A 13,627-nucleotide genomic window follows, 5' to 3' on the forward strand; every position below is an offset into this window, starting at 1 on the left:
GTTCATGCCATCAGGTTGGAAGCTACCCAGACGGAATATAAGGTGTTGTTCCTCCAACCTGATGGCATGAACATCGACTTCTCTAACTTCCGCTAGGCCCCACCTCCACCTCGTACCCCATCTGTTACTTATTTTTATGCACACATTCTTTCTCTCACTCTCCTTTTTCTCCCTCTGTCCCTCTGAATATATCTCTTGCCCATCCTCTGGGTCCCCCCCTCCGCCCCTTGTCTTTCTTCCCGGACCTCCTGTCCCATGATCCTCTCGTATCCCCTTTTGCCAATCACCTGTCCAGCTCTTGGTTCCATTCCTCCCCCTCCTGTCTTCTCCCATCATTTTGGATCTCCCCCTCCCCCTCCAACTTTCAAATCCCTTACTCACTCTTCCTTCAGTTAGTCCTGATGAAAAGTCTCAGCCTGAAACGTCGACTGCACCTCTTCCTACAGATGCTGCCTGGCCTGCTGCGTTTACCAGCAACTTTTATGTGTGTTGCTTGAATTTCCAGCATCTGCAGATTTCCTGTTGTTTGCATCGATAAACAAAGTTTTTTTTTTGCTCCTCCAGGGAGCCACGAAACAAAGAAAGAAAAAGAAAGGCTTTCAGAGAGAAAAAAATCAAACTCCCACCCCACCCCCGTATAAAAAAAGAACGGCATCCCGATCATCAACCCCCAAAACCCACCCCTCCCACAAATGGGAACAATAACATCGATCCCCCAGTAAAAACAACCCGACCCCGCACAACTGCGGAGGAGCCGGTGTCACCGGTGTAGAGGAGCCGCATCGGGAGCAGCGGACACAATGGGCGACCCCGGAAGATTCACAGGTGAAGGGTCGCCTCACCTGGAAGGATGTTTAGACAACGGAGAGAGTTCGGCCGTCCGGCCCTTTCACTGTGACCCCCGAACTCCACATCAAATCCGTCCAAACGAATCTGGGTGAACTTTAATGACCAATAAATATAATTCCTCTCTTTGATCAGCTGTCTGAATGATTCCCTGACTCTGAGAGGAAGGGGTATCTATGATCCACATTGTCAGGGTGTTGAGTTTACCAGGAGACAAAGACTGCAGGGACGGGAGGTTTTCTGGTCACTAATACACTGTGTGTGGACCCCGCTGGCAATTCTGGTGTTGTGACCCGAATTGAGACAAACACCACGCTGCCCACTCCACCAAAAACACGGCACAGCCGGACACATAACAGGGGACTTTACATCTCACAACACTGGATTCAGTGATGAAACCCGTGATTAATGTTGTTGTCCCACTGAAATCATAAGAAATGTCCATTCAGGTGTTTTTAAATACCAGCGCTCCACCACCCGCCTGACGTCACACATGGTTCCCCTCGCGCGTATCGACGTCACACACGCGCTGCTGCGCTCTTACTGAGGCAGTTTAACGGCTGAGCTACCGACCACGAGACCCCTCCACCCCTCACCTCCGCTGCGCTGTAGTCATTGGCCCGAAGCGATGTCAATCACTGATTACGCCCAATAGCGGAGGCGGACCAGCCGAGAGGGCGTTACCCCGCTGACATCTCTTCTCAAAGAGGAACAAACCCCAAAGCAAATGTCCGCTTTCTGATTTATTTCCATTTCCCTCCGAGGGAAGTTGGGGCGTTTGTGAAGCGTCTCCTGCGGCCGGAGTCTGATGTATCGCTGAGAGGTAGGAGGAGACCGCTCGGCCTGTCGGTTTGATGCCGTTTCCCCGGGGAGGGAGAGGGGGATTTTATTGAAAGGAGGAAGACGGTGAGAGAGGGGGCGGACAGGATGTTTGTCCCGGTGGGGACAGGAGGGGCTCATCTGTGGAAATGTCTGAGCCCACGGTGGTGGCGATTCACCACATTGGGGGGCAAACACCGGCAGACTGTTGCCCTGCAAGCGGGGACAGGACTGGAGTTGGGAGGGTGGGTGAGGAGAAGAGATTTCGGGTAGTGGGGGTAAGATCTCGAAAGATGATTGCTAATGCCTCCACATCCCTTCAGCCACCTCTTTCAGATCTTTGGTGTGTTCACCATCTGGTCCAGGTGATCTATTTACCTTCAGACCATCTCTGTTTCCCAAGAAACTTCTCCCGAGTAACGTAACTTTACACATTCTGACCACTGACATCTGGGACTTCCATATTCCTGCCAGTGTCTCCGACAGATAAGAGTGATGTACAATACTTATTCAGTTCATCTGCCATCACCTTTCACCCCCACCCCATTACTACCTCTCCAGCATCATTTCCCAGTGGCTTCCACCTCTCTTTTACACCATATGTACCTGAAGAAAAATTTGGTATCCTCTTTAATACTACTGGCTAGCTCACCTATGTGTTCCATCTTTTCCTTCCTAATTATTTTAGTTGCATTCTGTTGGTTTTTAAAAGCTTCCCAATCCTCTAACTTCCCAGTAATTTTTGCTCCATGCCCTCTCTTTGGTTTTTATGTTGTTTTTTGGTTTTCTCTTATCAGCCACGGTTTTGTCACCTTACCTTTAGAATACTACTTCCTCTTTGTGATTTATATATCCTGTGCTTTCCGAATTGCTTCCAGAAATTCCAACCATTGCTGCTCTGTTTCATCCCTGCCCGTATTCTTCTCAAACCAGTTTGACCAATTCTGCTGTCATGCCTCTCTAGTTCACTTTATTTCACATCTGACTTTACCTTCTCCTTCTCTAATGTCAGGGTGAATTTGATCATATTAAGATCACTTGCCCCTAAGGGTTCTTTAAACTTAAGAGACCTAATTAATTCGGGTTCATTACAACACCCAATCCAGAATAGCTGATCCCCAAGCGGGCTCAACCATGAGCTGCTCTAAAAAAGCATCTTGCAGGCATTCTAGGAATTCCTCCTCTTGAGACCAACATCATCCTAATTTTCCTAATCACCTGCATGACAATCCCCCATGACTATTGTAACATTGCCCTTTTGGCTCGCACTTTCTATCTCCCATTGTAATTTGTGGCCCACATACTTACTACTGTTTGGAGGTCTCTATACAATTCCCATCAGGGATTTTTTTTTTACATTTGCTGTTCCTTAATTCTACCCACAGATTCTACACCTTCCAACCCTATGCCAGCTCTTTCTAATGATGTTATTTAATATTTTAAAAACAGACCCACACAACCCCAATACCAGCTTGTTCTTTCAAGAAGCATGAATGTATCTGGGAAACAAGAGGACCTGCAGATGCTAGAAATCTAGAGAACTACACACAAAGTGCTGGAGGAGCTCAGCATGTCAGGCAGCATCTATGGATGGGAATCATCATTTCGGGCCAAGACCCTTCATCTGGAATCTTGATACCCACATATCTGGAATATCAACAAGGAAAATAGAAAGTAGTGAAAAATAGGGAAAACCTTGACAAAATTTAGTTCAAAGCTTAAAAAAACCTGCCAACCAGAGCTCAATTGTTAACAAATACAACAAAGGCAATAAATACTTTCATCAAAACCAACATTGACTTTTTTAAATATAAAAATACCTTGGTCCCATTTCAATCAGTAAAATTTACAAAGATAAATAACAACCTTAGAAAAGCCTATTTACACTCAAACCCATTTAGATTAACACTACCTTGGACAGAAGGAGGAAGGGAAATAACACACATGAAAAAAAAACACAACAGTCAGATAAAACTTCTAAGTATATATTTTCATCAAAAATGAACAGAATTCAGCACTCCATGTGTGTGTATGCCATCGTGATAAGAAATACAGACCAGAAAACTTAAATGAGAGACCAGCTCAGAAAAAGGAATCATCACTATGGAAGAAAAGATTAACCAGTGGAATGAGTATGACCCTCCATGGGAGACATCCCAACGATCTGAGCAGACGAGATGGTGACAAGGAAGCATCGAGCACCTGACTGAGAGTTGGAGACCTCTTCCCAGAAACAGAGGGGGTCCTTCCAGAAATACAGGACAAGGTGGTTAACAAAAGGGGGGGAAAAAAATCAAAAATACAGGAAATACAAACAAACAAGGCAGCAAGTGTAGAAAATGCCAAGAGAAACGAGACACAATCCAACACATTCCAGGATCCTGCAGAAGTTTAACTCAATCTGATTAATTACAAAGGTACAATCAAGTGGTAAATACCATTCACCAAAATCTTGCTGTAAAATACAAACTCATGAATGCCCTTCATCACTTCATAAAGGCACCATAAATTCAAGCCTGTTCCAGTTTTAGAGTCCAAATCTTACAAATTATATGATAATCAATACATTATTACAGATAAGACAACCCATAATAACCATCCGGATATAATATTACAGGATAAACAAGCAGGAACAACTCCCTCAATAGATAAAACCATTCCCAACACACACATGTTCCTCGACGAGTGGAGCACCTCACCACGGGCATTGTTTGTGTCACCAGTCAGACAAACAAATTATTTTCTCTGTCAATCAGCTTCCAAACGTTGTTGCTCTGTCATTCGTTGCCATGCCCCGCTGCTGATTCCCTTCTCCTCATCATACGTTCTTACTCCGACCATCGTCCAGAGCCCCAAACTCTGCCCTGTGCAGACCCGCCTCTGGTTTCTGACCCTGTTCTGTTGAGCATCCAACTGATGGTTTCCCATTCTGATTTCAGTCTTTAGAGGACAGTGGTATTTCCTTACAACCCTTCAGAAGCAGAGAAAATGACCCATAATGTGGGAATGAACCCTGAATAAAGAGGTTAACTCCCAATGACATTCTTCCTCAGCCCAGAGATTTGAGGGGCAAAGAACATCTCAGACACAACTGCAGTCAGCTCGACTTGTTCAGTCTGCAGAAAATTCAAGCAAAATCTCTTCACCCACAGAGTGGTGACTGTTTGGAACCCATCCCACAGGAAGAGCGAGAGATGAACAACAGGGGTGGATTTAAAAGGACTGTCGTGGAACAGAATCACTGGCCGGGTCCAGCCGGCCTGAGTTGACTCCCTACTGTACACTAGGTGTGTCATAAATTCACTAAGTACCAGAGACAGAGTTTAAAATAGAACTGATTTATATGTCTCAGATCCAGAATATTAAACTCCAGTCCCATTAAAGGTGAATATGCAGCAGAAGAAAGTCCCCCCGTACCCAGTGACCAGGGTGCAGAACTGGGTGTGGTGACCAGCAGCAATAATTACAGAGTTCAGCACCAACAGTCACCCTCGAAATTGCATTCAGCAATGGTGATGGACAAATATCCAGCATGTAGCCGATTGAAACTTTCTCCCCAGTGTGAACCCGGCAGTGTGTCACAAGTGTAATATGCTGAATAAGCTGTAAGTTTCACTGCTAATGTAATGGCCTCTCTGTAATGTTTCACTGCTGAGGTAATGGTTTCTCTGTAGCAGCAATGTTTAGGTTATGACTACAGATAACAGGATTTTGGAATGCGGGGTTATCCAGTGAGAGAAATGTTGTTCTTTCATGTGAGTCTGGAAGAGAGATTTTCCCAGTCTTTTGCCGGGGAGAAATGAGAAGACACGAATGGAGAGAGTGGGCCCCTTTTCTTTTTTTGGTTTTCTTTCCTGACCCTATAGTCAAAGTAAGAATTATAAAGCTCAATCGTATAATCACATACTCTGTACTGTTTTTGTTATTTCGGGGTACTGATTTGTAACAGGGGACACATCACGCAGCATTCAACCAAATGAGATTTCTTAAGTTTTCCCAGGCTGGGGGGCTATCACCCCCTATATTAAGCTGCTAGCCAAAACGGGATTTACACAAGGATAGATGACTGAGTGAATCCCTTCCCGCATTCACAGCAGGTGAACGGCCTCTCCCCAGTGTGAACTCAATGATGCACATTTGGTTGATTTGGCTGAGAGAATCTCTTATCAAAGTCTGAGCAGGTGAAAGGCCTCTCCCCAGTGTGAATTCTCTGATGTACCTTCACTTTAGATGACGATGTGAATCCCTTCTCACAGTCTGAGCATAAAAATGCCTCTCCCCAGTGTGAACTCGCTGGTGTACCTTCAGTTTAGATGACGAAGTGAATCCCTTCCCACAGTCTGAGCAGGCGAATGGCCACTCTCTGGTGTGAACTGACTGGTGTCTCAGTAGATCAGTTGACAAAGTGAATCTCTTCCCACACACTGAGCAGGTGAATGGCCTCTCGCCAGTGTGAAGTCGCTGATGTACCTTCAGTTGAGATGACCAAGTGAATCCCTTCCCACAATCCGAGCAGGAGAACGGCCACTCTCCAGTGTGAATTCGCCGGTGTACTATTAGGTAAGATGACCGAGTGAATCCCTTCCCACAGTCTGAGCAGGTGAATGGCCTCTCTCTGGTGTGAACTGACTGGTGTTTTAGTAGATCAGATGACATAGTGAATCTCTTCCCGCAGTCTGAGCAGGTGAATGGCCGCTCCCCGGTGTGAACTCGCTGATGTACTTTCAGGTGAGATGAGCAAGTGAATCCCTTCCCACAGTCCGAGCAGGTGAATGGCCTCTCCCTGGTGTGAACTCGCTGGTGAGCCATTAGGTCAGATGACTGAGTGAATCCCTTCCCACAGGCTGAGCAGGTGAATGGCCTCTCTCCAGTGTGACCTCGCTGATGTACCTTCAGTTGAGATGACGAAGTGAATCCCTTCCCACAGTCTGAGCAGGTGAACGGCCTCTCGCCAGTGTGAAGTCGCTGATGTACCTTCAGTTGAGATGACCGACTGAATCCATTCCCACTGTCTGAGCAGGAAGGATGATCGAGTGAATCCCTTGCTCCACTTCTTAAATATCTGGACAGAGACAGCAAAACTGGCGTGTTGTGTTCGAGATTCCCGCAGACAAATTCCTTGTCATTTTTAACCTGTAAAAAGATTTACAAAATCCATCAATGGGTGTAGGACAACATTTCAGATGAGATCACTTGATTTGTCAAGGTGTGATCTGCCATCACACTGTTACAGTGAAGTTCAACCCAAGTTGGAGAGAGAAATCATCTTCTAACTGGGCACTGTGCTGGTATCTGGAATGACCATCAAATTCTGATGCTCTTCCTGTCTGTATAAGAATGGGGCACTTCTGCCAATCTGTGACCTGGCTCAGTTTGACTCTCTCCATTGGTATTATTCCCTGTTCCCATTGAGCTGCATGGGTGCCTGGCCCCACAGTAACTGAAACACTCTCACACAAATAGCTGGCAGTGCATTCCACGCACCCAGCACTCTCTGTGTAAAAAACTTACCCCTGACTTCTCCTCAGTATCTATTTCCAAGCTCCTTAAAACTCTGCCCCCTTGTGTTAGCCACTTCAGCCCTGGGAAGAAACCTCTGGCTATCCACACGATCAATGCCCCTCATCATCTTATACACCTAAAAATGGCTTTAAACATAAACAAGGAAATTATACATTGCATTGAGGATTTGTGAGAAGTATACAAAATTATAAGGGTATAGATAGGGTAAATGCAAGCAGCTTTTTCCACTGAGGTTGGGTGGGATGACAACCAGAGGTCATGGATAAGTGGGGAAGTGAAAATTTAACGGGAACATTTGGAAAAGCTCTTTACTGATGTTTTTAAGAAGATCCAACACTCCCTCTTCCTTAAACTCCACATTGTCCAGCACACAGGCCTGTTCTAACTTGACCTCACCCTGATCAAGATCCTTTTCAATTGTAAATACTGAAGCAAAGTATTCATTTAGGACCTCCCCAACCTCCCCCATCTCCAGGCACATGTTGTCTTCTTCATCCTTGAGCAGCCCCACCTTCATTCTTGCCATCCTTCTGTTCTTCACATTCGCATAGAACGCCTTGGGGTTCTCCTTAATCCTACATGCCAAGGCCTTCTCATGCCCCCTTTGAGCTCTCCTAAGTCCTTAAGCTCCTTCCTGGCTACCCTATATTTCTCATAAGCCCCTCCTGCTTCCTGCTTCTTATATCTAACATATGCTTCCTTCTTCCTCTTGACGAGTTGAATCACGTGTTTCGTCAGCCACGATTCCCTTTTCCTACCATTTTTTCCTTGTCTCAGAGGGACAAAACCTATCCTGAACCCAGCACAAGTGGTCCCTAAATTTCCTCCACATTACTTCTGTGCTTTCACCCTTGAACATCTGTTTCCAATTTACTCTCGCTAGTTCCTGCCTCATCCCTTCATAGTTAGCCCTTCCCCAGTTAAGCACTTTCCCATTTTGTCTGTTTTTATCCTTTTCCATAGCTATGCTGAAGCTAAGGGAGTTGTGGTCACTCTCACCAAAATGCTCCCCCACCAAGAGGTCTACCACCTGAACAGGTTCATTACCCAGAACTAGATCCAGTATGGCCTCTCCTCTCATCAGCCAGTCCACGTACTGTGTCAGGAATCCTTCTTGAATGCACCTGACAAATTCAGCCCCACCTCTCCCCCTTGCAGTCAAGAGGTGCCAGTCAATACGAGGGAAGTGGAAATCACCCATAACTACAAATCTGCACCATTCTAAACTCTGTCTGCTTATCTGCTCCTCGGTGTCCTGAGGGCTATTTGGGGGCTATAGACTACTCCCAGCACAGTGATTGATCCCTTCCTATTTCTGACTTCCACCCACGCCGACTCAGTGGACACTCCCTCTGCAGCATCCTCCCTTTCTATAGCCGTGATACTATCCCTGACCAGTAATGCTACTCCCCCCCTTTTCTACCTCCCATCCTATTCCTTATAAAACACCTGCATCAGCCAATCCTGCCCTTCTTCCAGCCAAGTTTCAGTAACGGCCACAACGTCATCGTTCCATGTACTGATCCATGCTCCAAGTTCATCCCCTTTATTCCTAACACTCCTACTGTTGAAATAGACACACTTCAACCCCTTTAACTGGCTACATTTATGTTTTGTCCCCTGCCTGTCCTTCCTCACCAACTCATGCCATAGCATCAAATCCCCTATCACTACTGCTCTCCTCTTTTCACTCCTTCCTTTCTGAGGTAAGGGTCCGGTCTCAGTGCCAGAGACGCGACCACTACAACTTGTCCCTGGCAGGTCATCCCCATCAACAGTACCCAAACTTGGAGAAGTTCAGTACAGAAACAGGGGCCCACCTAGTCAATGGTGAAAAAACATTCAGGCTGTCTAATGTAACTACCTGCACTGGGACCTCCTTCCTGCCTTTTCTGGCATTCTGACTCCAATCCCCCCTGCAACTTGAGTTTAACCTCCCCACCCACCCCAGCACACACCAGCACCAGCAAGCCTTACCACGAGGATATTAGACCTCTGCTAGTTTTAATTCCCTAACTAACAAATCCCCTATCAACCCTTTGACATTCCTCTGCTAGGTAATCCTCCATAACTGTGTCTAAAGTGGTCGACCTGTTGTTGTGTGGAATGACCACAGGAGTACTCTGCAATGGCTATTTAACCTCATTCCCCTACCTGACTGTCACCCAGTTTCTTATGTCCTGCATTTTGGTTTAAATCACCTCTCTTTGTGACATATCTATCACCCATCCAACTCCTGGATGATATGGAATTTATCTGCTCCTCGGTGTCCCGAGGGCTATTTGGGGGCCTATAGACTACTCCCAGCACAGTGATTGATCCCTTCCTATTCCTGACTTCCAGCCACACCGACTCAGTGGACACTCCCTCTGCAGCATCCTCCCTTCCTACAGCTGTGATACTATCCCTGACCAGTAATGCTATTTTCTACCTCCCATCCTATTCCTTATAAAACACCAGATCCAATGCCTGAAAGTGCAGGGTTTTTTTTATGTTTCAAAATATACTATATTCAAAAATAAATATATACAATAAACCATTCAATAACTTCCCATCCTTTACATACGTTTCCGTTATAGTCTGTACATATCCATATTTATGGCCACCCACGTGGCACTCCAGTTGTTCACCTTACCGTATCATTGTTGAGGGGTATACTCCCCGCCACCCGGCCCCTCCCACTCCCACGGGAGAAGAACTCTATACTGTGGTCCTTCCCCACCGGGCCCTTGCGGTGGCTGCACCGAGTTTCAGTGCGTCCCTCAGCACGTACTCCTGCAGCCGAGAGTGTGCCAGTCGGCAGCATTCTCCCACGGACATCTCCATGTGCTGGTAGATCATCAAGTTTCGGGCCGACCAAAGAGCGTCTTTCACCGAGTTGATGATCTGCCAGCAGCACCGGATGTTGGTCTCCGTGTGCGTCCCCGGGAACAGCCCGTAGATCAGAGAGTCCTCTGTTACGCAGCTGCTGGGGATGAAACGTGACACTAGCCCGTCCATCCTCCTCCACACCCTCTCTGCGAACTGTCACAGACTCCTCCTCACTGCAGTCCTCCCGTGGGCAGTGGGGTGCGGAGATGACGTTCCGGGCATATAGGAGGGCTCTGACTGGGAGGGCCCCTCTCACCGCCAGCCAGGCGAGGTCTTGGTGCCTGTTGGTGAGATCTGGCGATGAGGCATTTTGCCAGATGAACTGGACGGTCTGCTTAGGGAACCACACCACTGTGTCCATCACGTCCTTCTCCTGCAGTGCCTGCAGGACATTACGTGCCGACCACTGCCTGATGGCCCCGTGGTCAAAGGCGTTCTCCTGGAAGAACTTTGCTACGTAGGACAGGTATGCCAGCAACGACCAGCTGACTGGGGCGTTGCGCGGGAGTGGGGCCAGACCCATCCTTCGTAGCCAGGGTGACAGGTAGAGCCTGGGCACATAGTGGTACTTGGTGCCCACATACCTGGGTTCTACACACAACCTGATGCAGCCACATACGAAGCTGGCCATTAGGGTGAGGGCGACATTGGGGACGTTCTTGCCCCCATTGTCCAGGGACTTGTGCATGACAGTCCATCTCACCCGCTCCATCTTGGATCCCCAGACGAATCTGAAGACAGCTCGGGTGATTTCCGAGCTGTTGGAGCGGGGGACGGGCCACACCTGCGCCAAGTGCAGCAGCCCTGAGAGCACCTCACACCTGATGACCCGGTTCTTGCCCGTTATTGACAGGGAGCGCCCTCCCCACTGTCCCAGTTTCTGTTTCACCTTGGCAGTCCGCTCCTGCCAGTTCTTGTTGCATGCCTCAGCCCCTCCGAACCAGATCCCCAACATCTTCACGTGGTCAGACCTGATGGTGAAGGGGACGCTGGATCGGTCGGGCCAGTTGCCGAAGAGCATGGCTTTGCTCTTCGTGCGGTTGACCCTGGCCCCCGACGCTAGCTCGAACTGTTCGCAGGTGCCAATCAACCTGTGAACTGACCTCGGATCAGAGCAGAAGACGGTGACGTCGTCCATGCACAGGGAGGTTCTCACTTGGGTCCCTCCACTGCCTGGCAGCGTCACCCCTCTTATGCCCTCATCCCTCCTGACGGCTTCCGCAAAGGGTTCTATGCAGCAGACAAACAAGACAGGGGAGAGGGGACAGCCCTGCCTGACTCCAGACCTGATGGGGAAGCTGTTTGTTTCCCACCCGTTGACCTGGACTGCACTACGGATGTCTGTGTAGAGCAGTCTAATCCAATTCCGGATTCCCTCCCCAAATCCCATTTTGGAAAGCACGTCCGCCATGTATGTGTGTGATATCCTGTTGAAGGCTTTCTCCTGGTCCAAGTTGACCAGGCAGGTGTCCACCCCCCTGTCCTGCACGTAGGCGATGGTGTCCCTCAGCAGCGCGAGGTTGTCTGAGATTTTCCTGCCCAGTACAGCACAGGTTTGGTCCGGGTGAATCACCTGTCCTAGAGCAGACTCGACCCTGTTGGCGATAGCCTTGGACAGGATCTTGTAGCCCACATTCAGGAGAGAGATGGGTCTCCAATTCCTAATGTCCTCCCTTTCCCCGTTCTGCTTGTAGATGAAGGTGATGATGCCCTTCCTCATGGACTCAGACATACTGCCGGCCAGAAGCATAGCGTTGTACACTTCCAGCAGGTCTGGGCCCATCCAGCTCCACAGAGCCGAGTACAACTCAGCCGGTGAGCTGTCACTTCTGGGAGTCTTACCTGACCCAAAGGAACGGATGGAGCCTGTCAGCTCGTCCAGAGTCAGTGGCCGATCCAGACTCTCCTGCTTGCCGTCGTCTAAGACCTGCGTGATAGACGACAGGAAGTTACGGGAGGCTGTGGATTCTGTGGGGTGGGTATGTCGAAGCTGCAGCTGGATGCACATCTTGCAGGTGAGGGCATCAGGGACACTGGAGGTCTCCCCACCTTCCCACCAATGTCCTCTCTAATTTGTAATGACCAGTGTGCCAAAAAATCTTGTGCTGTGCAATTTTTACCCAGTGACAACAACATGTGCACACTGAACTTTAAATAGAGAGGGATTTATTTTAACAGCTAGCAAATCACTATTAATAAGAACTTTGATATCCTCTGGGTTTCATCAAGTTAATCTGCACTCTCAAACAATCTGTGTTGCAGGCCTGTAGTGGGTTATGAAGGATTTTCTCACACCAGCTTTTGCACACCGTCCATATCTGATTTGCTTGCTAAATGACACTTTAAAAAGTCAGATTTCCAAATATCACTCCACTTCCTCCCACTTGCAAGTTCTCCAGCAACGTTTGCATCGTCACAATACACACAGGTAACACCAGTTTCTGTATTGTACATAAATATTTCCCCTGAACCCTCCCCCAGGTGACTGGCGGCCAGTGAATATGAAGGGAAGGGCAGTAGTCTGTCTCATTGGAGTCTGGCACTTGTTGCCAAGGACAAAGGTGCTTGATATCATTGTGTCCTCAGAGAGAATGGGTCAAAACATGTCCCCACGGGTAGAAAGGTCCAGAACAAGAGGAGGTAGAACAACCAACACACACAAAATGATGGAGGAACTCAGCAGGCCAGACAGCATTATGGAAAACAGTACAAATGCTGAATTCCTCCAGCATTTTGTGTGTGTTGCTTGGATTTTCAATATCTGTAGATTTTATCTTATTTGTGATGGGAGGCAGAACAAAGGTGAATTTCTCAACAGCTGATGTAAAAGATTTTGTTCCCTTTCTCCGAGTTCCTAATCCTTGCATTTAGACAGCTGGAGCTCAGCTCTGTCTGAGAGATCCATCGGCTCCCATTCCCTCATCAGCCGGAAGCTGCCCGGGGCCCGTGTACGGATCGTGTGGCTGAGAGAGAGGGAAGAGAGCACGACTGTCCCGGGATTGCGGGCCACGGTATTCGGAGCTCACAGCAATTGTTCCGAATCCGGCAACCGGGGAATATCTCTTACCTGGAGCTGATTTTCCGAGGCCTTTATGTACTGCGCGCATGAGCGATATTCAGGACCATCTGCGACCCTGACGCATGCGCATTCGATCGGCGCTTCAGCGACGGCGACAATTCCTGCGCAGAGCTTTCTGGGTAATCACGGTGCCATTAAACATTTCTGCAAACACCGGTTCCATGTTCATACCTCAGATTTTTTTTGGGGGGTGCGGAATTCAGCAGCTCTTTTAATGGAGAAAGCAGCTTTCATAAACAATGCACTTAATATCAGCAAACTTTCCGCGTGTTTAATGCCGAAGTAGAATCTTCTTACAAATGCAGATATGAAACACAAGAGATTCTGCTGCTGCTGGAACTGTAGACACATGCACATAAAATGCTGGAGGAACTCTGCAGTTCAGGCAGCAACTAAGCAGAGGAGTACACAGTCTAGGCATACTGAAGGGGCTCGGCCTAAACGTTGTCTATTTATTCCTCTCCACATTTGCGGCCCGATCTGTTGATT

General features: G+C 48.0%; 1 long non-coding RNA gene across 1 annotated transcript; it reads right to left on the minus strand.

The window, feature by feature from the left end:
- Positions 1-6,633: 6,633 nt before the first annotated feature.
- LOC140207001 (uncharacterized) lies at positions 6,634-13,204 on the minus strand. The gene is made up of 3 exons (XR_011888447.1): positions 13,127-13,204; positions 11,902-11,986; positions 6,634-6,798 (listed from the first exon to the last, which is right to left on the minus strand). It is a non-coding gene; the product is annotated as an uncharacterized lncRNA (long non-coding RNA).
- Positions 13,205-13,627: the final 423 nt, after the last annotated feature.

The sequence above is a fragment of the Mobula birostris genome, chromosome 13, assembly GCF_030028105.1.
Source record: "Mobula birostris isolate sMobBir1 chromosome 13, sMobBir1.hap1, whole genome shotgun sequence".
Lineage (NCBI taxonomy): Eukaryota > Metazoa > Chordata > Chondrichthyes > Myliobatiformes > Myliobatidae > Mobula > Mobula birostris.